General features: G+C 40.5%; 1 pseudogene; it reads right to left on the bottom strand.

The window, feature by feature from the left end:
• LOC149313892 (von Willebrand factor D and EGF domain-containing protein-like) overlaps positions 1–26,421 on the bottom strand; it is a 349,914-nt pseudogene that overhangs the window by 138,164 nt on the left and 185,329 nt on the right.

Here is a 26,421-nt window from a genome sequence, read left to right as displayed (position 1 = left end):
CCAGAGACTAGAACACAAACCAATGAATGCAAATTATGAGAAAAAAGATTCCATCTAAACATTGGGAAGAACTCTTCAGTTTGTAAGAGCTGCCTGAGTGGAATAGGCTGCCTCAGGTAGACTCCCATTCTTTAGAGATTTTTAAACAGAGGCTGGGTGGATATATTTTAGGAATGCTTTACTTGAGTATTCTTGCATGGCAGGGGGTTGCACTAGATGGCCCTTACAGTCCCTTGATTGCTTGAAGTTGCCTGTCCAGGCTGAACATGGTCACCTTGTGCTACTCAGCCAGCCCTGCTCATGTATTCAGATAACTGATAAGGATAAGACCTAAATAGGGTTTCATTATGCTAATCTCATTCTGGAATGCTGTGTCTATTCTTTGTCTGAATAAATCTTTTAGTAACTAGGTATTACTAGCATGGACATCAGAAGAAGGAGTGATGATATCTTCCCTGCATCAAAGAAAATTCTTAGCCAATGATGGAATAATCTTCTTCAACAGTGAAACAGAAACTTCAGGCACCTTTATTGCAAGTAACTATCTCTGCCAAAACAAAGATAGCTTTCCAGGAAACAATGATCTAAGTAAACAACATACTCTTTCAAAGTCTAAAACGTGGCACTTGGACCTGTAGAGTTTAATATTCATGTTAAGGGAAGTGTATTAGCTAACTTTTTTTAAAAATGCATACTTGGACTTGTGTGGCAAACAGCAATGTGTGGAAGGGTATGCATTTGATGGTGTCTGGGGATAGAGACCAGAGCTTCACACATGAGGCGCACTGTGCCTGAGTGCTGCATCTTGTTTGGTAGAGCCAGAGGCTATTTAATGCCTGCCAACCCCTTCATGTGCCTCTTTGTATCTTCACAATGTGGTACCAAGGAACAAACATTGAATTGTGCATGACGTTGAAAGATTGCATTGTGTTTGTAGTTATGGGTGTGTGGCTTGTAGGGACAGTGCAGAGAATTTAGCTTTCTGCTCTTTCCCCATTAGTGTTTGTTTGTTTGGGATCATGGCTTTATTTATTTGTGCAGGATTTTCATTTCAGATTTTCATGGAGGCCCCAGGGAAAGGGGGTTGTTTATTTTGTTTCATCACCTCGCTACTTGGGGTTTGAGATGGGCAATGCCAGGGCAGACTGTGTGTGTTTAGAATTAGCAGAGGTGATTGTTTTTTTGGCGTGATTGTGCATGTGGAGGGATGGAGCAGGTGCTTCCCAGGAGGAATGGGTGGGGAAATGTTTTTGTGCTTGTACAGGTATTGTGTCTCCCTAGCTATTACTGCTATGATCACCTCTGTCTCCTCCATTGGGCCTTAATTAGCCAATTCAGGCTGTGCTGCACAATTTGGGGGCCATTTTTGTGGTACTAACAGATCTTTCTTGGCCTTGTTGAGCTGCGTCAAGCCCCACCACTGTGGTTTGTGATTTATTAGGCTCCAATGGGCCTGAATAGATCTTTTTTGGCCCATTACTTTTGGGTCTTGCGCCGCCATTACTGTGTGTCTTAATTTGGTAGGCAATTTAGTTCTGGTAGACTTTTCTAGGCTTCTCCCTGCACACCTTTGTAGTCTGTTCCCTGTTGAGACATGGTTTCAAAACCCATTTTGCTGACTGCAGAGGCCTAGCTTAGTCCTTTCCCCACAAACAAAAGCCTTTTCTGTTGATCTACCCTGGACTTTGTCCCCTTAGCAAGGAGTGGGGTATTATTATAGATATTTAGACCTGAAAACACCTAATTCTCATTAACATGGTAAAAATCACACCCAGAGGTGAAGATTCAGTAAGTGAAGTAGAATCTCCACAGCTTATTATAGAATGGCAGTATGTGAAACAAGCTATGTGTATAGGAAAAACATCTGGCCTGTACATTGTGAGGTAGTAGTGATGCGATGATGACAAGTTTGTTCCTCCACTTCCCTTTGTTCTTTGTGTATTAAAACTTAGAATGCCAGCTGTGTTTGTGTGCTCACTTTGGAAATTTTTACTGCACAGGAGAATAAAGCTTTGGATCTCTACCCTGGTGTGTTCTTTATTATGTGCAATACTTCTCCTGACCCATTGGTCTTGGGAGGCTTTCCTGGTCTCCCATTGGAGAGACCAGAAATTTAAAGAAAAGCGGTGCGCTCTGACTAGCAGTTAGACAGGGAGGGGGCAGAGCTAAGCCTATTTAAAGTTCACCCGCCCGCCCTTAACTCTCTGTCAGTTGAAAAAACACTGTCCCACCCTCCCGCCTCAACAACAGTGTGAGATTAATTCTGGTTGCCTTGGGGCTGCATAGGAATTTTCTCCCCCTTTTTAGAAGGGTTTTTTTTTTTTTTTTTTTTTTTTTTTTACCTACCCTGCACTGTTAATTGGGGAATCAGACATCTGGCTTTGGATGTGGTCATAAATAGATTTCATGGCATAGGCAGGGAGAGATAGAGGTTTTGGTGAACACCTCAACACCCTCCTAAAGGGTGAAGGTGGGTCTCTGGAACTGAGGTTTACGTCTGGTGACTAAACACGAAGGAAAAGAGACTTGCCTCAGGGCTGGCCTGAGATTTAAACCCTCAATTTAGTCTTGCGAGTTAAGTGGGGGAGTCTTGGGTTGGCCTTCCAGATGTGGGCCGGCTGGGGAGCAACCCACTTCTGGATTGCCCTTGGGGCTCAGATGTTTTTGCCCTTTGGAAGCTGGGGAATTGTTCTTGGAGCAGACCACCCACAAGCTGTTCCTACACAAGGTTCTCCCCTCTAGTTTTTGCAGTTCTTGAAGAAATTAAAGTTAAATAGGTTGAATTTAATAAAGTTGCCCATTTTTATAATCCAGTTCTCTGTGTCTGGTCTCGTTATTCAATGAGTTGGGCAGCAAAGGGCACATCAGGCAAACAGACCCAGATTTGGGCTAGGATAACAATATGGGATCCAGTATGGATTCTAGGAAGAAGTTTATCACACAGGAGGAATTTCTCTTAATTTCGAATGAAAAGAAAGTGGGGCCACAACACATTCATGTTAGGAGCCCTGGTGGCGCAGTGGTTAAATGCCTGTACTGCAGCCGTTCACTCAAAACCACAAGGTTGTGAGTTCAAGACCAGAAAAAGGGCCCAAGCTCGAGTCAGGCTTGCATCCTTCCGAGGTCGCTAAAATGAGTACCCAGACTGTTGGGGGCAAATTAGCTTACTTGCTAATTAGCTTACTTGCTGTTCACCGCTATGATCTTTGGAATAGCGGTATATAAATAAAACAAATTATTATTATTATTATATAAATTCGCTAGTTCAGCGAATATACGTGAATTTGAATTGTGTTCAAACTGACCTCCCATTGCCCAAAAATAGCTTGCCATTGCCTGAAATTGCATGTGATCACCTCTCACGCAATAACGTGAAACCCCATGATTGCGTTCGGACTGACTTCCCATTGCTCAAAATTGCATGTGGTCGTCTATCATGCAATAACATTAAACCCCATAATTGCCTTCAGATTGCCATTGGATTATACTTCCAATTTCCCTTGTCTGATAAACTCCGAAGGGATTCAGGGCACCCAAAGGGAAATGCCCAGTCAAAAAATCCAGGTCCAGGAGTGATAAACCCATTATAGTTGTTGTGCTGAAGTTCCTGTTCCTGAAGGAGCTGCACCAAGCGAAGCATACTCCTGGACAGGAAAACTTACATAAGGAGCTGGCACCTTCATATGCAAAGCATATGGTCTACCATTAAGCAATAATTAAATAATTACATATTAGGCAGCAGCTTTCTGTATGTTGTGGTATGTGTAGAACCATGCAAGCTAAAGTCATGACTAAATGACATCACCTAAACTAACAATCTTATCAGAGTGCACAGAAAGAGAAGAGATGGTGACAATGCCTGTCACAATTAGTTTCCAAAACACAGTTAAATCCTACCTCCGTGTTACAAAACCACTATAGAATTAGGGTTGCCATTGTGAAAACTGGACAGGGCTTCTGTCCCTTTTACACTTGCGTAAAAGAGGGAATTTCAGCAGGTGTGGCATGTTACTGGGCTTCATCATAAGCAGTGCCTGCTGAAACATCCCATCTATACAGTCATTAAAGGGAGAGAGCCCTCTCCAGTTTTCACTCTGGCAACCATGTATAGAACAGGTGCAAACATTTATATGGGCTTAAATCCTGTTGCCACTCCCCAGTCAAGTTAACACCCATAAGTGACTGGATTCACCTATGTGCTGACTCACCATTCAACAACTGATTCATTGGATTTGCTCTAGTTTGGACTAACTCATGGGATTCCAGCCATGATCACTGGTTCCTTTTAACTCTGGCAAGTGCATCTACTGTATACTTGAAGAAAATGGATGCAGAAGATGGAAGAGTAGTATTTTCCCAACACTTTCAGTAAATCTGAGAGAACACCATACATTAGAAAGATGAGTTGCTTGCAGAGGCGCAGAGGCAGGTCTCCCTAGCAAAGGTTCTACATAAACAGGAATCTTCTGAGTGTGAAAGAAGCTTTATCAGAGATAATCACAGAACCTCTTTTTATTTCCCTGGTTTCATTTACTTTCATGAACATTTCCAGCACAGAGGTGCTAAATTCTGTGTGCATATAAAATATTACATTTGGAAGATACATTTTTATGTACAATGTGTGGTTTCCTGGCTGTTTATATTGAGAAAGGGCAAAATTTACAAGTGAATGGAAGAAAATATATTTAGCTTTCCAGCTGATCAATAAACACATTTGCTTCTCTGAGGCTTGTCAAACAAGCTGCACAGCCAAGCCAAGGAAGCTGGAGGGTTAAGAAAAAGATGGATGCTCTGTATTAAACCTCTAAGTGCTTTGAAATTACCTTTAATTTACAAAGCCCATTTTGATGGAATTTGCAGTCCTGGCAGACTCCGTTGTACAAGGTCAGAACTTTTGAATTACTGTACTGGAATCCATCATTAGAAATCTAAAATATACAAAAAATATATCATTTTATGTGATCATGTTCCATATAGATAGTGTCTGCACATTCTAAAGCACATGCCCAATACGTCCCTGAACTGAATGTCTGCCAAGAAGATAAATTAAACCACTTGCAAGTTACTTTCCTGCAAGCTAACAAATCATTCGATGCTGCAAACTGAAAAGCCATTCATTTATTACCAAAATATCTTTTTGTCCAGATAAAATCTGGGCTTACCGATAACTGTGTACTTTGTTAAGCCTCTTCCCGTAAATTTCTTAGTCGGGTAGACACCATTGTGAACAATAAATCCTGATCCAGACTCTTTGACTGCAATCCATACAACATTTACTCTAGAGGAAATGCATGGATGTCAACAAGATTTTATTGAGATTGCTTCAGCAGAAGAGGATTCTGCACTGCAGCCTTTGCTCTCTACACTACTCAAGATGGATTTCCATTCCCAAAACTGTCTGGATTCATCCCTCCATTCATTAGATGTAGTGTCTGAAATGCTCATTCTTTGGGGAAAAGAGCAGTAAATCAGAGCTGATTTTTCTGCCCCATTGTAAATGTTGTGTCTAAAGAGTTGAAGGTATATTCATTACATGCATGCAAATTAAAGCCACATATGAAGGATCTTTTGTGGAAAACCAATAGGCAAGGAGGGAAGAGGACACAGGCAATAAAAGGAGAGTAATGGCGGTTTCACCCCTTAAAGAGATATGATTTTAATTAATTTAATTTAATTTGATTTATTTATATACCGCTATTCCAAAGATCATAGCGGTGAACAGCAAGTAAGCTAATTAGCAAGTAAGCTAATTTGCCCCCAACAGTCTGGGTACTCATTTTAGCGACCTCGGAAGGATGCAAGCCTGAGTCGAGCTTGGGCCCTTTTGCTGGTCTTGAACTCGCAACCTTGTGGTTTCGAGTGAATGGCTGCAGTACAGGCATTTAACCACTGCGCCACCAGGGCTCCAGTTAATACAGTTATAATTTAAGAACTGATATCCTTTCAGCTCTGAGGCTGCATACTTTTTTTTACCAGAGGGGAGGGGTATTTGTGCTGCCATTCTGCCTCAGAGAGTAGGAGGAAGGTTTCCATTTCCACCAGTGATCCATCCTGGCTTCCTAAGAGTTCTTTCTGGACACACAACATGGTAGGAATTTTCACCCTGATCCTCAGACCAAGTAACAACGTGGCTGGCCCAAATGGAGCAGCACTTTACTGCGAAGGAATTTTATTATTATTATTTTGTGAGGATGGGAGGGGAAGTACCTTTCTGGTCAACCTAATTTATATTTAGCCAGGCCCAGTTTGGTCTCTTAGCTTGATCCCTCCCTTTCCTCTGCCAGTTCTAGCACATCAGCCATTCGTGTCCTCTCCCCTTCTTGGGGCTGTAAAGCAACAACAACAGTGGACTGAATTGGCAGCTAGCTTACATTTTTTGCCCTGTACACAACAATCCAGGTATTTCCTTTATTCTACTCCCCCCCACCCTCCAATGTTAGTTCATGCCTTATCACTGTCATAACTTTTAATGTGTGCAGGCTGGATCTATTTTTTCAATCTTTTTACTGATATTATGTATTATGATTGTTGTTTAAAACTCATTTTTAATCATTTTAAATACATTGTGATTTAATTTTTTTAATTTTGTAAATAAATGTTTTAGCTTGATCACTGAAAAATAATGTATTGGGAGAAAGATAGGATATAAATTCACCAAGTACACAAATAAATAAATAAATAAATATGTGGTAAGCAAGGTAGGCTTACCATGCCTTCCCCACCCCCTTCATAAGCAGCTTCCCAAAAAGACAGGCTGAAAATTTCCTGCACCAGTCTGGCTACTGGGATGGGAAGGATCTGGTGGCAGGGGGGATTGATATAGCTGGTTTTTATCCAGATGTTTTTAAATATATGAATTGATTATTTTCAGTATCTACTCTTTTTATTTGATGCTAATGCTCTTCTTAACTGAATATGTATTTTTAATTGGTCATTTTCAACTGTATTGTGTGTATTTGGTGCTGTATTTTAATTTGTCGTTTGCCACCTTGATCCATAGGGAGAATGGAGCTCATCATCATCACCATCATTAATTCATGCTTTAGTGAGTCCCTCCTCCATAGGTGGGCTGAACCAATTGACCAGAAGACAGGCCAACCAATGGCTGAACTATTGCTCCATGCTACACCAAACTTTTTAAGTTGAAACCAATAAGATTGTGCCTGTGATGTGACACCCCATCACTATATCACTCCCTGAAGACAATAGCTTTCTGCAGGTATTCATCTGAACGGTTCCAGAGCTAAATTAGGGAGAGAATATGGAAATTAACAAGAAAGAAATATATAATTCCTTAAACTGTTATTTAAAATACATTTGGGGTCACAAAACAAACATGTAGCAGAACAGACCAAATCTTCAGAATAAAATGAAGTGTCCCAGAGAATGCAACATTTTACCTTCTTTTAAAGTAACAATACATTACTATCTGTTTTCATTCTGGTGTGAAGATACCTCACTGGAGCAGAGGGGAGATTGAGGCAAGAGTTAAGATTGCCATGTCCAGCATTTGTAATGTAAAACTGGGAAAAGACATTTGAAGCTGTTCAGAAAGAATGAATATGAATTAGCATAACTTACCTTGGTTTTAGGAAGGAACCCAATCAGTGTTCTCAGCATCTGATTGAGAAAAGGAACTATCCAGCTGCATTCTTTATAGACAACAGCATTTGAAAAAAAGAAGACATTTTAATAGAAAAGACTACTCCGCTAGGACTTAATCTGAAAAATGTGAAGTCTGTTTCTCAAATCTGAAATTGGAACAAAAGCTCAATTTGGAGACAGGATGTAGTTACTTACTAGGGTGGGTCAGCATGCTTTGCACTTGATCAGACCCAGTCTCTCTATCAGCTAACAGACAGAAAAGTCCCCAGCAATGTCAATACAGGAGGTGATGTGACAGATACAACCCCATAATGATAAAAATAGATTCTAGGCCTAAGTCAATCAAGCTTTCTAGAGCTGAAGAATGAATTGTTTTACAGGGGAAAGCAAACCAATTGTTCTTAATGCAATTTTAACCTTAATTTCTTTCCTTTACTCAAGCCCCCAAGATGTTTATTTTCTCAGTGTAGCACTAATGAGCTAACCAGTGAACATTAATAATGCTTAGAATTTCAGCAGCCTCCCTGTAATAAGATATTCAAATAATCCCTATTCCTTCTGTTTCTCCTTCTTCCTTTTTTTAAAAAAGCTACTTCCCTCCTTGCTATCCCCAAACCAATTGGTAGTTCTTTGAAATGTCAACAGACAACTATAGTAAGTTATTGTACAGTGGGACCTTGGTATCTGCTGGGGTTTGGTACCAGGACCACCTGTGGATCCCAAAATCTATAAATGCTCAAATCCCATTATATACAATGGTGTAGTAAAATGGTGTCCTGATATAGTATAAAATAGCAAAATCAAGGTTTGCTTTTGGGATTTAAAAAAAAATATTTTCAAGCTGTGGATGGTCGAATCCATGGATGCAGAAACCATAGATATGGAGGGCCAACTGTACATGAATCATCTAAATTATTCTGTCATGTGTTGATAGAGTAGAACTTATCACAGTTTTCTGTGGAGATGGTAGATCTGCTGTGCACCTTCTTGGCTACATTACCAAAGCCCAGTTTTTTTCCCCCCAACACTACTGCAAACCTCTGGAGTCAGACACAGTGAGAAAGGGAGTGACACACTCTTCTTCTTCTTCTTCCTATTTGAAATCTCAGAAAGTTGCTGTAGTCAGTAAAAGTTACTATAGTCAGGGGTGCAGTGAAAATACTTTTTATTTAATAGGCAGAGATAAACATAGGATGGGGGCAGAGTGGCTAAGTCATTGGTAAAGGAGGTTTAACTGATAGAAAATTTCACTAGGAGGTGCTAAATTATTATCTGCCACCCACCATTACTACACTTCTGGAAGTACTGTCCCCTTTTCACAGTTCTCAAGAGCATCAATGTTGAGTTGGAGGTGAATGCAGGCCTCAAGCTCCCTCTGTCATTTGAGGCCCCAGCCAATTCTTGTATTGTGTTCTACACCTCTTATGTGGCACATAAGAGGTTGCCTACATGGCCAACATGGATGCCTATGAGAAAGACCTAGCTCTGTTCCTCCTTCTTCTAGCCTGTTTAAAGTTGAAGCTCCTCCAAACCCCAGTTAAATGTGAGGCCAGATTTGTCTGCTGATCCCTGTCCCAACTAAGTGAAGCATCACAGTACTGTAATTTTCAGTCATAGGTTGGGGCGGGCGGGGGGGGGGGGGCACTGCCATAACATCAACATCTGGTGGCACTAAAGCAAATATAGCAAAGGGGAAGTGTGAAGCTACATGCAGTTTGTCGGCCATGATGGAACCCATTTCTGGTACAGAGGATGAGAGGTGAATGATATAGGAGTTTGGGAACAGTGATATGTAGGGTCCTATAGGGGTGTCCAGGAAAGCAGCCAAATGGCTGATAAGGCCAGCCTAGTTCCCAAACAAACAAACCCCTGGCTAGCAGAGTCGGTGCAAGCAACACAGTCTTTGAGTTTAAAGGCAGTATCAGAAGAAGGATTACCAGAAGAGTTGTCAAATGGTCCAAGATGCGAGGTATCAGATGGGCAGGTCAATAAGACAGTCCAAGGTCAAGGGTTGCACATAATCAAGATAGGGTCAGCAGTCTAAGAAGCAAGAGTTTGGTCCAAAAAGCCACGGGAGACAGAGACAGATTGCCACACAGAGTCTTTCCTCCAAGAAGGTCAGAGAATCACTGGCAACCAAAACACACATGTTCCAGCTGCCTAAATAGGCAGACATCAGGCATTTGGTGTGTGCGATTATCAACTCGTTTCTGATAAAGCCTCCGTAACCTGTGAAGGCCTTCCCTTTTGGCTCCCTGCTCCCTGAAGGTAGGCACAATCCTCTGATCCTCCTCTATGTCCATAGCCTTGGCCCCAGGCAGACTTGGCTGCTAAACGTCTGGAGAGGCCATAGACTCTGCTACAGCAGAGCTAGGGCTGGCCTCAGGCTCCCCAATTGCAGGCTCAAGTCTCAGAGGCTCTGGCTCATCCTCTGAGTCCTTCGAGTCATTCTCCAGGCTAGGCATGACAAGGAACTATATAGCCCAACCATTAAGGCTGGCATGGATGTGGAGTGGGGGTGTGGTGTCTGCACAATGCATGCCCTGACTCTGCCCCCATGCCGGTGTGATGTTGCATGCCATACCACATGGTAGGCGGTGTCACAGTTCTGCTCTGGCGCTGCATCCAGATGATGCAGCAGTAAAGGAGTGCCAAAAAGCCACGTTGCTGGGGGCTATGGGGTCCTTTCCATGGCACAAAAAGGATTTGCTTTTTGAGGCTCCTTTTTATGCCGCGGAAAGGCCAGATTGGGGCCATGGTATGTAGTTATCATGCCCCCAATCAGGTGCTAAAAGGGGCAGCCACAGGCTTGATGAGTCCCATAATAATTCAGTGTTCTAATTTCATTTTTGTAACACAGTTATGTGGATAGGATCAGTGGCCATACAGATCTCAGCCTTGAAATTTGCAACCTTCAGATCTCTCTCTCTCTCTCTCTCTCTCTCTCTCTCTCTCTCTCTCTCCCCCCCTCTCTCTCTCTCTCTCTGTGTGTGTGTGTGTGTGTTTGTGTCTGTGTTTGGGTACATGTGACAATTTCAGATCCTAGAAGTGATTAATTCTCTCTCTCTCTCTCTTTTGCAGCAACATGTTGCTTCATCTTGAGGGAAGTAGCTCTGTCCAGTGACTCCTATTCAGCTAGCTAGCTAGCTAGACAGACAGACAGACAGACAGACAGACAGACAGACAGACAGACAGACAGACAGACAGACAGACAGACAGACATATTAGACTCATTATCTGAACATTCTCTGAATATCATGGTCTTGAATAGTAATTTCAATATGGAATTGCTATCAATATGGAGACAGAGAGGATCCCAATGGGCAACAGCTTTGAAGCTGAGTGCAACTTTGCACTTGTCATCCAATCAAGAATTTCAACCTGGGCCTCTAGAAATGAAATACAGAGGATTATGAAACGATTCACCCTATATATCAGCTCTGGATGATTACTAGGAATAGTGATTATGATTTGCACCTTAAAACTACTAATTAATATGACCATGATGTTTAATTTCTGTTATTCCTTTCCTTTCTTTTCTTTTTTTTATTTATAAGCAATATTAAAAATCTCTTGTGCATCCCCATTCATTGTGATTAGTCAAGAGTGGCAATCTGTAATTGTGATTAGCCAGGAGCAGCAATCTATAATCTCAATTTCATCATCACAATGCTTGAAAAATCTGTTTAAATTGTTTTGCTAGTAACACAAGAAATTCCTGCTTTCACTTGCCATCTTGCATATGGTTCAACATCCATCATGAAATGAACAGCTTCTCTTCTTGTATTGTTCAGAGCGGGAATATGGCACTCCATAACCATCTGATTCAAAAACGTTCTTTCTGTGGTTTCATGTTTGCTGGGTATCCATTCACCATTGTGATGCCACAGGAAACAAAGCCATCAGATATAAGTGAATTATTGCAGGTCTAGATATAAATGATTTACCATTTTGTACTTTAAGAATTTTGCTTTAAGGGTTTAACCGAGAAAAGCTTCAAAACTAAACATGCAGTATCAAGTCTTTTGAGAAGAAGGGATCTAGGGGAAAAACAACTATAATATCTTAAGCCTTTCTGGGATTATGTTTTCAAGTTTTTCTCTACTATCATGATGGCTGGCAAAATGCTCCGAATGAAACTGAATCAGGGCAACCCAAGATGTTCATGTTCTTCAGAGACAGGTTTTAAAAGGGAGGGTTTGAATCTTCCTATTCCAGATATTCTGGGTGATGGCTAAATGTCATCACTGAGAATGTCTTGTTCTTTTCACTCCTGATTAAAATGCTGTGGAATGAGTGTTGTTGCCACATCCCTGTGACCCACTTCCATTTGGAGTAAGAGAGATTCTTTGACAAATTGATTGTGTCAGTGCTACCTTTTGAGAACATCCTCAAGTGATGCTGGATTTGATTGTTGGTGCTTGAATGTCTACCTGATTCTATGTCTCAAATTCTCACGATCCAACCATATCCCTTCCCTCCTAGTATTTATGAATCAGAGCACAGTCTATTTATAGAAAAAGGAAAACATTTTTATACTTCAGTTTGAATTTCAGCTAGTATATAAATTTAATTTCTACTAGTACTTCACATATGATTCTGTGTCTTTCTTGCTTCACTGAGAAAACCATTTTGTCATGTGTATGGTTTTGAAATGTTGGGACCAAGATTCTCTGCCATCCAAACAATACTTAACTATAGATTTTCATATATGTGGTCTCATGACCACAAGTTATTACTTCATAACATGTAGAATAATAATGCTAATAGTCTACCGTTCAAATTGTAGATTGCAACTGTGTATTAGAAAGCTTTTATAGTTAGCTGTGACACTTAAAATTCAAATGTGTTTGGAAATACAGCCAAGCGTATAGGTTCCAGATGCACAAAATTGAGAAGTAATAATACTGTGATTTCAGGCTTCATTGAACTAGGGTATAACTGGGATAAAAGCCCACAGAGAAATGAAAAGAGTGTGTGGTTTTTATTCATTTATGAACCAATCTTTGAGGTAGTTTGACATCAATTTTATATAATGTACATGTGAGGAACTTATCACTTCTAGCCCTAGGAAAAGTAAACAAGTCCCATGCTTGTGTGTGTGTGTGTTTTAGTGAATCAGGAGACTCTTGTCACTAGATAAGAAAGTGGATCATCTACTGGTCATCTGATCAGCACCATAGTATCTGTTCATAAGATCCATGCCAGTTCTATTGGTCTTTTGGGCTGGAAGAAGGTAATGGTAAGCTTTGGCACCATATATAGGAGGGTTTTTGTTTTTTGTGAGGTTTTTTGGGGGGCTTTGTGGCCATGTTCTAGAAGAATTTCTTCCTGACGTTTCACCAGCATCTGTGGCTGGCATCTTCAGAGAATGCTTGCCTGGAAAAAGTGAGTATATATATATACTGTGTGAGCCTGGGAATGCAGGAGTGATTTGCATGTGTATTGTTGTGTGCTGATGGCAGGCCTCAGGCTGGGAGGCTAATGCAAAAGAGGTTTTTGCTTTGTTTTGTTACCCAGCAACATGACAGTGAGTTGTCTAGGAGGCCCTTCTCTCTGTCTCATCACCCTCAGATGTATGGGGACACAGGGCAGAGCCTTCTCAGTGGCTTCCCCAAGGCTCGGAAACTCCTTTCCTGGAGAGTGTAGATTAGCCCCCTCATGATATCCTTCCAGAAAAAAAGTGAAGATTTTGTTTTCTTTTATTTTGATAGCCCTTTGGGAACTGACCCCTTGTGGGGATAGGTCTAAGAATAATGTTCTCTAGTAAATTTTTGTTTGTTGGTTGGTTGTTGCTTTTTTAAATAAGTTCTATTGAAAGCTTAATTATATTTTAACTTTTCTAGTAATGTGAAATGTGAAATTTTGTCTGTATCTGTTTGAATTTCTGTAAGATGCCCTGAGTCCCAGGGTTGTGGGAAAGTCAGGATATAAATGTAAATAGGAGGAGGGCAACAACCATCACATCAAATGATAACTTGTTTGAGTACAGTAACAAGCATGATTGTCCATTTCTCTGTAATTATAGACCCAGAAAACAGAAAAAGCCAAGTTTTCCATTCTGGCTGTGCTTTCATATTACTTACAGTCAACCTGGTGATTTCACAGTGGAGACTGGGCGAGTCACTAAAGCCGAGTCCAAATGCTTGGATTCTGCTATGTTCAGAAATCCATATATCACAGAAACTGCTACTGAGTAGAGCTACGATCTCCACAGGGTTCTCTGAAAGGAAAACAAGTATGTGCCAGTGAGAGGTGTAAACATGCAAATAAGTTTGTGTTCAGTTTTCATTGCTTCTTTTTATGCTCAGGCTTCAACAGCAGGCACATGTCCTTTGAAATGCTACTCAGTGCTTTTATAAGTTACAAAGCAGAGAATCAGCCCAAGAGCCTAAGTTCTTAATAAAAGCAGTGTACATTCAAGTATGGAAAAGACAGGCTCTTTTCCCTACATCTGAAGATAGCAAATTTTGCTGCAAGAAGGGAAACTTTAACAAGAGGGTGCTAATGGACTGGGATTTAACCCTTGAGGTCTCTAGCTCCAACAAATATACAATTTCATTTGGACTACAAATGGAAAGTTTTACCTATACAGCACCTAAATGTTTCTCCAAATGTAACATTACAGGGTCTTCTTGAAAAATTCAATGTTCTTTGCCTAAGAAAGTGACAGTTAGCTTTGCACAGGACAGGGACAACTTGGGTCCCATGGGAAGTTACTTTTCTGTAAATAATGGAGCAAAAAAATTATTATCTGTCTTTTATTGCCCTTTGTCTTTAGTCCCCACATGGCCAAGAGGAGTGGACTCTGCCTGCCTTGAGATCCCTGCAGACCATCTTAACTGACAACAGAAATAACATCTGAGACAAAAATGTAAGACTCATCACTCTATACTGTTTTTAACATCTTTGCCTAATAAAGAAGCCAGTGAAGTTTTGAAAGCTTGCATGATTTATTTTGTGCATTTTGATTGCCAATAAAGGTATCACTCTTTTGTGGATTTTGGAATCTGGAGTCTTTCAAATATGTTGCACTTGAAAGGATCCCAGAAGTATTTATGTGAAGAGAAAATGTGTCAGAAATGTTACTCTTTTTAAGTCTATACTGTGAGCAAGACTGAAGACTCCTGTTCCAGCCTGCTCCTGGGGATGTTCCTTGAAATTTATTTCATAAGCCATCCATTGTAAATTGATAGATTCACTTAAAAAAGTGCCACAGCTAATTTTTGTAACAGCAAAAGACAGGAGATATATGAGAATTCCCATTAGCACTAATGTTCCTCTCAGTGTGCAAACTGTACCAGCCATCTTGGTTCTGCAAAGTCATTGTTTGTAGTTCAGATTAATAGAAGATTGACATGGGATGAACGCTAGCTAGTGCAGAGTGGACTCCAACAGGGTGTGTATGAAGCTCATGGTCAGGGAATATATTATCCTTGAATTACTACTCAAATCTTCCACTATAAAAGTCTCAGTCCCCCCCCCCCTCCTTCTCTCTCTATACCTTTAGCACAAAGCAAAATAAACAGTCATATTCAGAGAACAAGAAAAATAAGATCCTCTGTAACTTCATGCTCAAGTCATAACTTGAAAGCTGCCTTGGGTCCCTTCTGGGGAAAAAGTGGCATACAAATGAAATGGAATGAAATGAATAGAGTTCATTTTTTTCCATGCAGAAGGGCTCTGATTCTGTCTCAACAAAAATATAGTTTTAGGAAGCAGAACTGGGGCAAAAATTTCTGTCCAATGTTTTGAAACGCTGTGGCCCAGTAGAGCAAACAGTACAAGACTAGATGAATCAAAGGACATTTTCCAATTTTCACAAGAGAGACCTTATTGGCAACTAGTATAATGTTTAATATGTGTGACATAATGTTATACTGTTATCATTATACTCATTATACTGTGCTAGATGATGATGATGATGATGATGATGATGATGATGATGATGATGATGATCATCATCATCATCATCATCATGCTGATAATGACAATGATGGCAATGATGCCACAATAACAGTCTTTCTCTTCCCCCACTTCCTCAGTCAGAGATATATCAGATTGTTAAAGAGCTAAGGGATCTTTTCTTTTCTGTATATCTGTAGTATTGGTTTGTCCCTAAACCAAAGCCCTTGTTGTTAGAAGCCCTACAGTCCAATGTTCATGGTCAAAATTCTCTCTCTCTCTCTATCTATCTATCTATCTATCTATCTATCTATCTATCTCTATCTCTCTATCTATCTATTTCATTTTTATTCCACCTTCTCCCAGAAAGAGACCCAAGGTGGCTCACAAATAAAAACACTTTAAAAACACATTCAATAAAAATTAAAAACATCAAATGAAAACAATATAAAATTGCATACATTAAAAATGACAGTACCCAACTCATATACCAAATACCCCATATAAAGCTATCCCATGATTATATAATAATAGACTGCCTGAATAAAACTGTTTTTTTCCTTGCTGACAAAAGGCAAGAAAGGGGGGGGGGCAGCCTAGCTTTCCATGGAAGGCAGTTCCAGAGGTTAGGAGCAGCTATGGAGAAGGCTCTCTCTCGTCTCCTCACCAGGTGAGTCTGCAATGGTGGCAGGGCCAACAGAAAGCCTTCCCCTGGAGATCTTAGGGCTCTAGCAGGGTCATATGGGGAGATACAGTATCTCAAATAATTTGGACCTAAGATGTATAGGGCTTTATAAAAATATCCTCCTAATACTCTTATCTTTAGAACTTTCAATGTTCAGTATCTCCACCCCTCAGCTATTATACATTTTATGCTCTATGATATTGCTATTTTAGTTATCGTGGCAAATTACCCATGAGGATAATATTCCAGTGAGCTAGATTAATGTTTCCTTCTTTGATGAGCTGCCATGAAATAACAAGACCAGATACGTATATACACAGGAGAATAAAGGGCCATTTATTTGACCTGTTCAAATACTAATAAATTTGACTTTTGGGGGAAAGTCCCCCTTGAGCATCCTACTGTGGGTCCAGCTGGAGAACCAGGTGTCACCATCTGGGCAAAACACCAGGCCCCAAGGTAAATCTAAGATCTTGGACTGAACCCTCGGTCCGGCCTATTGGAAGGCAAATATAGGGTACTCTCTCTCAAAATCCCACGAGTTTGTGTGAGAGAGCAAATCCCTCATTTCAGCCCCAAAGGCAGGCTCCTTTCCAAACACCAAGTCCCTTGACCTGTAAAGGCTGTCCCAGAGCCCAACTTTTCACCCAAAGGGGGTGCCAATGGTGAACACCAAACTAATCATATTTTCCCTCCTCACTGCCCCCCTGGTGACAATGACAGCAAATTTTGCAAGTCCCAATATGAACAGAATGGGGTAGGCAAAAAGAAAATAACCCACATATAATGGAGATAAAAATTCCTACCCGGACCTGAAGCGACAAGTTAAGCTCACTCTGGATATATATATATATATATATATATATATATATATATATATATTGGAAACCTCCCAAGTCCTAGTCCAAGACTCTAGCAAAGGGAAGTCCAAGTGATTCTGGGGGAGGCTGGGGGCATTTCCCCATGCCACCCTGAATGAAATTGTACTTCAGTCTCCAAATTTCTAGCATTTCAGAGACTCAGAAACTGAAAATTGTTCACACACAGAAATCTTATATTTGCCGTGTTCTCATTCCTTTGGTAACTTTATCTGACCCTTTTTCATCAGATTCTTAAAGTGTATTCCAAAAAGCTTAATGGCATTTTATGTTATTAAAATGCTAGAAATTTCAGAACCGGAGGAAAATTTCATTTTGGAGAGGGAGCAAAATTCTTATTTGGGAGGGGTAATGCCATCATTTTTCTACGCCTTTGCACTATGCTAACTTGCAATATTTTTAAAAATTTTCTCAAGCTGCTAATAGAATCTAATTTTTGCAATTATACTTCTTGACTACTAATGTTTGACAACTTGTGCCATGATTTTTTTTAAAAAAAACAACCTTATAAATATAAGGACATGAAAAAAACCTTTCTAGGTCAAAAAAAGAAAAAGGTCCAGCTGGGAGAGGAACTTACCACTTAGGGCCAGAACAGACTGGCAAAATATGCCAGCTTTCTGGCAGCTTGGGGGCATGGTGTATGCATGACAGACACCTCCAAAATTTACATGGCAGCAGCTTTTCAGCACTCTGGTGCGTTTTGATGCCACATGATGCAGGAGTGCTGAAAACCATGCTGGCGGAAGAAAGAGCACGCTTTTTCTGGCACAAAAAAGGAGTGGCATTTTGCTGCTTCTTTTTATATGAGAAACAAGCCAGATTGGGGCTGCAGCGTGCGGTTGCCAAAACCCAATCCAGTGCTCAAAGGGATGGCGTCACATTGGCCTGTTTCCGCCCTAAGTGTGCCCAGCTGAATGTTTCTGGGAAGTTCAGAAGCAGAGCATACAAAGGCAGCAGTCCTTCTGCAGTTTGCTCCAGAGATTAGTATGACTGTGCCTACTACAAGTGGTACTGTCATTCATCATCTATTTAACTGCTTGTCTATCACTGTTTATTGTTACTGGGAATCAGGATCATGGTATTGCATGTCATAATTCATAGGGCTTTTCCTTTATGATCTGTTTTCATAGGAATGCATTCAGGCAGGTACTAAGGCTTTTGCAATATGATTTATTTTTTCATTTTTTAAAGATATGATTTATTTATATTTTTGTTGAAGGTGTTTTCATGTTAGTGGGACATTTATTTAATGGTTGATGAAAGAGTACTGGAACAGTTAAAATGCTGATTTCCTGCAGTATATGGTTATTCTTCAACAATTCTGACTTAAGTTTGAAAGCCATTAAGAAAACAGATTAATGACACCCTGCTTATATAACAGCCAGTTATATAAACAGTGTTACTTTCTCTGTGTACTTGCAGGAAGGCAGTAGCAGTGTAGGGGAAGACAGCTGCTGGCTATGACTGCCTCTTTCTCAAATACCTATCCTCAGGAAAGTGGGAAGGGTGGCCACAGAATCATAGCACTACAGAAAGGGTGGCTTAGGCAATTCTCTATGCCACTGGACAGACTGTGATAATGGCACTCCATGCCTTTATCTATGAATCAAGTGGCATCCAGCTAACAAAGGCCATTGAACCACTAAAAGAAAAGAGTTATGTAAGATCAGGGGAGACGTCTTTTCCCAATCAAGTTACATTTGAATTAGAGATATGTCAAAACATTTGGAAACTTTGGGATCCAGAGGTATAAAAATATGTTTTTACCAACTTTGTTCTCTTTTCAACTCATTCCTATTCTTGTTCTGTGTCACTGACATGAGGAAGGGTTAGTAGAGATTGATCCCAGAAAGCAAGACACCTGGTTTGGTTTCCTCAGCTGTGAAAACCTTTGGAAGAGAACATCTGTCTCTGTATACATGTGAAGGGGCCATTTAGTTTTCTTCAGTTTATTCATTGCTCAACTTTCCACAGGGGGAACACAGGGACAGGATAAATGGACAGGAGCTGGAAGCTCCTGGTTGGTGAGACCTTCTACCACAGTACAAAGGGTCATCACAAAGGAAAGGTCTAAACAGATGACATTTTCCAACCCAGGTCAACTACAGTATGTGAAGTCATTGACAGTACTTTGGTTCTGTGGACTCCCCCTCTCCATAAGCGAACTTCCAAGCAGACATGTATGATCTTTCATGGTAAAATCAAGATGTTAATGTATGAGAAATCTGTTGTTAAACTGTGAATCTAGCAAGTGGTATCCCCTTTTAAATGTCATTATTTTGATTGTCTCCCTGAACTTTCCCAAATTTATTTTATCATTTATTTTTATGAATACATTTTAATCCCATCTAATATCACAAGATATTAGCATAGCATACAGAAAATGTATCAATTAAAGCATATCAGAATGATTTTAAAAAATTAAAATATTAAGAAATAATTTAAATAGTTGAAAAGCATATGAAAGAATTTAATGGCTAAAACAGTTTAAAATGGTTTAAAAGAATGTATCTGTGAACTATGTGAGCAAAATCATTAGACACATAAGAGAAAAAAAAATACACATTTTACTTGGTTGCACATTTTAACTTTGTGCCAGAATGAAGATACTAGTCAGGACTCAGAAGGAAATGTATTCTACAAGTCAGTTGGAAAGGTCCCATCCCATAACATCACACAAATTGCTGACGGGTCTTCAGCAGACGGGAAGGAAAAAGTGGTTCAATCCTGCTTTTTCCAAAAACTGGCTGAAACCCCACTGTAATCATGGCTTGCTCCCAAGGTGGGCTGAATACTCACAGCCTGGCTGCACAGCATGGTGTCAAGCTGTTCCACTGGGTAATTTTTTAATTGCTGCCCCACCATGCATGTATATTGTCAGATAGACACACCGCCTGCAACCTCCAATTAACTCTCACATCCTGCCCAGATGCCATTACATTGGATGGCTGCTCCTTTGATTGTCAACACAGTTGCACTTGAGATGCCTTACCTGTACAGTGCATTGGTGTATCAGTGTGATGATACACCAATTGCATCAACGAGTGATACATTGGCAAAACACAATTATGGAGCCCCCCTCCCATACATATCAGAATATCCCAGCTTCTTTTTGCTCTTGGTTTTAGTTCCGAGCGTAGCTTCAATTCAGTTTGCATTTGCTTTCAACACATGCATATCTAAATGCGTTATTTTCAAAACAGCCAGAAACTGCTTTGTTTTGCCCATGTGTTTCAACACAGAGTGAGACATCTACTGTTTCTTAGATCCACCTGATTATTCCACCACTAGTGTATTTTACCAGCCAAGATGGAAAGGGATCCAGCTTATACAGTGAGATCGCATGATTCAAGAGTCCTGTACACACATTCTTTTCTTCTCTTCCCCCTTCTCTTCAAAATTGTGTTTAAAAAGGACAGAAACATAAAAAATAAAATAAAATGGAGAGTTAAGCTGATAAAGCAATAGGAAAGGGAGGCAGGATGGAGTATGCTGGGAAAGAGGGTCCTGGTCTGGCAATGGTTCCAATAGTGATTGCAGATTGGGATTGCTCTCAGGCCAATATGTATGCATTTCATCTCATTAACATGATAGTGGCAAGAAAGGGGGCTCGTGACATCTCTTTGGCTGCATTAACACTGCAGAAATAACCCAATTTGACACCACTTTAACTATCATGGCTCAATACTATGGATTTATTGGGATTGTAGTTTGTTATTGCACCTGAGCTCTCAGATAGAAAAGACTAAATGTCTCACAAAACTAGAGTTCCCAGAATTCCATAGCCTTGAGCCATGACAAAGCGGTATCAAACTGGATTATTTCTGCAGTGCGAATGCAGCTTTCCTCTTGCTGAAAATTTGCAGGTGGGACTCTCTGTACAACTCCCTCTCAGCTGTGGGTGCTTGGGAGGAACCCTGAGCATAATGACCCAACCACCACATAATTCAGGATGCCAGGCTATATGTGTTTACTATATGTCTTCTTGAGTGCAGTAGGACTTCTTATTTACAGGTAATTGCTTTTAAATTTGTTGCTTTAATGTTTTATAGTACTCAGATACAGGGCTGACTGGTTCCTAATGCTGTTCTGTAGACTTTGGCTGTCATGCTAGAGATCTTAAAAGAATAAGAGTTCTTTAAATGGGACAGATGATTCCAAGAGTTAAAGTGAATATGTTCTGCCACTGAAAACATTTCCTTTGTTCTCTTATTTGCTATTATTACTATTTTTAAAACCTATCAACAGCATTAGCAGCACCATTAAACAACAATATTATATTTACAAAGAACCAGTTTTCTGCTCATCAGCATTCATCAGTTAGTTCAGTAGTTGTGCAATAACCAGAACTATTTGGAAGGCAGGATGAACAGTTTTGATAAATGATATGTAGTGCATAAATATAAAAGCTTCATTATGTTTTTCATGTGATTTTAATAGCACTGCCCACAATTCCCTGCTGGGTTTTCACAGCTACTAAGAATTTACCATTTCTAATACACAAAGACACACACACAGAGAAAGAGATCTAGAAATAACTTCTAAGTCATACTTTGGCCCGTTCCGCACGGGTGTAAAGTGCGTCCTGGGGACATACTAGGGTTAGGGAAAGTGCGTGCCTTATGCACGCACCTAACCCTAGTACGTCCCCAGGACGTACAAAATGGTGGCGCCTGTTCCACACGGGGCCCACCATGACTGCATCACGACCACACCGCCTCCAAACGGGGCGGTGCGGAAGTGACGTAGTGGGGGCGCCCTTTCCGCGGCCCCGGAAGGAGCTCCGTTTTGGAGCTCCTTCCAGGATTTGTGTAACTGGCGCAGCCTCTACATGGCTGTGCCAGCGACGCAAATGGAAAAGGGCCCGAGTGGCCCCTTTCTCTGCATCCCCACCCCCGTCGGGTGTCTTTGGGGCATGAAGCCCCAAGGACACCCCTTTCCAGGCTGCGGGGAAGTGGCCTTTTGCCGCTTCCCCGCGGCCTGGAAAGCGATGGATCGGGGCCTCAGAGGCTGCTGCTGTGGCAGCTGAGGCCTCGATCCGGCGGGGAAAGGGCCAGTTACAGGCCGCCCCAAACGGGTGGTCTGTAATGCGCCCAAGGCTGCATCTGCACTGCAGAAATAATCCAGTTTGACACCACTTTAACTGCCATTTAGTAATTGCCATGGCACAATTCTATGGAATCATGGGATCTGTTGTTTGTTGTGGTACCAGAGTTCTTTGACAGAGAAGGCTAAATGTCTGACAAATCCCAGAATTCCATAGCATTGATCAATGGCAGTTAGAGTTGTGTCAAACTGGATGATTTCTGCAGTGCGGATGCAGCCAAAGTGTTTTCTGTTAATGATTAGGGTTTCTGGTCCCATTTTTATCAATGGTCACTACACTCCCTTATTTAAACCTCTGGTAAATGACAGCAATTCACACTGTCATTTTCAAGGTATGCTGGATCTATAGGACTGAAACCTGTGAATGGCAATGAACTACTTCAGAAAATACTCCTGGCACTTGTTGATGAAGGGTGACAAGGTATTGGTCAATTTCCACTTCTTCTTATGGTTCTCTGTGCATGCACATGGATAAATGCCCCCCCTCTCTTACACACACACACACACACACACACACACACACACACACACACAATCTGCACAAGAGTTCTGGAGGAACAGAATGTCATCTTTGGATCCAGACAAAGGTCACAAAATATGACTCCATCCTCACATTTGTTTAAATTATGGTCCATGGCAAAGGGATCAGGGCCATGGCAACTGCATGCCGTAGCCCCTATTTGAGGTTTGGGGGCCCAAAAAGAAGCGGCAAAATGCCACTCTTTTTTGGGGTGGAAAAAAAGCATGCTTTCCATCACGGCAGTGGTTTTTCCAAATTTCTGAGGCACAACTCATGTAAACCTAAACGCCACATTGCAGAAACTCCATGAAACAACCCATTGTGTGGTCAATGGAGTGACATTGGGGTGTGTGGCATGCATATGCCATGCCCCCATACCATCCCAAAACTGGCGTTTTTTGCTGATCTGCTTTGCATTTAAGTTACTTTTATTTCACCTTACATCCCCTGTGCTCCAGATGTGTTGGGCTCATGACAGGCTAGGGATCATTTTGGTTGTGGATAATGGGAGCTGTTAATCAACAATTCTGGAGTGTGCCGTGTTGAGGAAGGATGTATTACATGAATTTGACATATTGAAATACAACTATATGAGATAGCTAGACGTTCTAATGCCTTTGGGAGATGGAGAATTTGTACGTTTTATCTGTTTCAGTGGGTCATACAAATCTAACCATGAAATGCCTTATTATTCAATGTTTCACATGTCAGTAAGCCATTTCTGGAGCAACAAATATGTTCTGCCAGTTCAGTGGTGCATGGGGGATATACACTGCAAAGAAAAGTAGAAATTCAGTCCACATCAGAAAAGCAATACTAGTTTAAATTGGAACCTAGTGATTTTTTGTGCTCTCTGGACAGAACTGACCAATGTGCACAACTCAGTTATATGTTGAATGCTAAAATGCAGCTGTCACATCATTTAATCTAATGATTCCCCTCCCCTGAAAGCAAAGTGTGATCTGGTGGGATGTGACCTTGCTATACTTTCGAGACTACAATGTCTTTCTAACAAATTAGTGGACCATCTTTAGACCGTGTGTGTGCTGCAGAAGTGGAGTTTCAAAAGAGCCTTTCCCTGTATTGTGACAGTGGGCTTGTTTAAGAGTATTTGGAGCTGCTGCTATGGACTGCCGAGACTGGCTGGGGTCAAGAATGTAGCCGAGATGCCTGTTTGTATAATGAAGCCTCTGCTGTTTCATTACTTCTGAAACTAGTAGCTTTCAGCTTCAGCAACCTCAGGGATGTTACCCTTAGCAATGGCCTTTACCCAAAGTGTCAGGCATTTAAAAAAAGTTAACATACTATTGTATGTGATGTGTAGATGAATGTACCAGATCTCTACATTTCACACTCGGTCCCATTTACAACACCTATTGAGATGATGCAAATACAGAAATAGTTGGGAGTAGTTTATCCAAAAGTAGAGTTAGGCAAAAATGCCCTATAGTCACCAGATCCTATCTGATCTTGGAAGCTAAGCAGGGTATTTGCTGGCAAGTACTTGGATGAGGTAGTGTCAATGAATATATAGGCTGTATTTCAGAGAAAGGAACTGGCAAAACCATCCCTCAGTATTCCTTACCTAAGAACAAGTCATGGAAATTCCATTGTTCTCTGAATCTCTGCATTATTTCATACTATGTGGTAGTACTGTTGCCCCTTAAAAGAACCTGTTCTCCCATTTTCAAGAGGGTTTGGAAAGGGAAAAGATGAAAGGGTGAAAATGCTAATGGAGAAAGGGATTAAAGGAGATAGCAATCTGAAGCCTATATTGTTTCCTGGTTTCTTGAATGCTGAAAGGGCCACATCCCCATTGCCAGGGACGTATCCTTTCCAGAATGCCTGGTTACTTATTGGCACATCAGGTAGCATGGAAAATATTGAAAATTTAGGCCCCTTTGTGTCTGATATATTGCCAGTGCATACAATACTATCCCAGATCCCAAATCTAAGGACTCCTCAGTTGCAGTTCTATATAACCTTATCTCATATTAAGCTCCATTGCACTGCAAGACATGCTGTTTCAAAAGATACTGGTCAAGAACAAGGCAGTTGGTAAAGATTGGTGACCATCTTGATTTGGAATGGGTTAGAAGCAGCATCACTCCTTTTAAAAACTCATTTTTCTCTCCAAGGCTTCCCTTCCTTTTACCACTGACAACTAAAAAATTTCTTCTCTCTAGCTCCATTTAGATGTATGTATTCATACTTAGCCATTTCAAAGTTTGCTACCCACAATAGCTGGTTCACCTCATTCACTATGATCTTTAATACCACTGTAGAGGCCAAGTTGATATCATGCAGGTCTCTATTTATTTATTTTTCATGCCAAAGGAGCATTGCATAGTGCACAAATCAGAGGTTGCACTTGAAAATTTATCATTATGATATGCTGTCTTGGCAAGCTATTTAAGCCTTGAAAAAGTTCTCTTTGGTAAATTCATCCAATTTAGTGTCTCTAACTGGCACTTTGCACTCTATTTATGTTACCTGCTGACTGTAATAAACCCAGCCTGTTACAGGTAGTGCATCAAAATCCTTGACCTGAAATTCCACCTGGGCTATCATCGTCTTCCACATATGGTTCACATTAGATTTGCCACATCTGTAACGTATAGTGTACTATTAAACGGATTTAAGTGGTTTGAACTTAGCTGCTATTCTAGGTTTCTCCTGCTTCCTTGTGTTTTCTTAAATGGGTTTGCTATATGAAGCATCATTTCTTTCTGGTAATGCTTTACTCCATTTACAGCAGTTGCTTCCAAGGAAAGACAGACATTTATTGAGAAACTCTTGATAAGGGTACAGTCAACACTATTTGAGAATCCCTGCTCTACCGAGTTGTTATAATTTTAAAGCTAAATATACTATTGTGACTGAATGATAATATGTGGTTTATAAAGGACGTTCAAATAATTAGATGTGTTTGCACACATTAAAAGACCAATAATTTGCAGGATCATCAGGATTCTCCACATCCCCCCATTTTTGATCTGCATGTGAAGGGGCTCTGTGAACATCAGGTTGGAGGGAAAGCCAGTTTGTGCTGATACAGGAGAAACTAGTTTTTTGCACCTAATCTAAATCCCCAAAGAATTTATTTACTATAAATATTTATACTATAAATATTCAGAAATTCGTTGGGCAGGCAGAGGGATCAGTTTGAAATGTGGTGAGAGACATTTTCTTTTTTAGTGATGTAAATCTGTTAGGTTTGAAACTTCTTCATGCTGGCATATATCTGTTTAAGAACATAGCTTTGCCCCTAAAACCCAAAATTACAAAGATGTGTGTTTGTTAATCCTAGCAGCCTTTAAAAATAGATGTTTTCCAGTTGTTTGTTTCAAGGAATTGTTTTCCCTGCTTTGCATTAAAGCAAATAAACTAATCAACAAAATGACCCAACTTCTCTTATTTGATTTTAGAGGTACAATATAGATTACAAGTCACACAATCTCCTAGGTTTCTTATAATAAAAAATTGAAGTCCTTTTAAAATTTCATTTCTATTGACTTTTGTAGCTATCAAGCTAATAGACTTGCTGCAATCCAGCCAGATTTTGTGCTTTGGAAGGAAAGTAATGGAAACTAGAACAATAGAAATGAGAGCAATAGCAATGATTTTGTTTTTCCCCAAAAAATGTCCACATTTATTTCACCCACTAGAGGAAAAAGATGCATAGTCTGAATTTGTTGTCAGCAGGTTCCCCATCTTCT

This window comes from Sceloporus occidentalis, unplaced genomic scaffold (assembly GCF_023333645.1).
Source record: "Sceloporus occidentalis isolate IW3139 unplaced genomic scaffold, rSceOcc1.0.p SCAF_4, whole genome shotgun sequence".
Taxonomy (NCBI): domain Eukaryota; kingdom Metazoa; phylum Chordata; class Lepidosauria; order Squamata; family Phrynosomatidae; genus Sceloporus; species Sceloporus occidentalis.
This window is presented reverse-complemented; position numbering and strand designations above follow the sequence as displayed.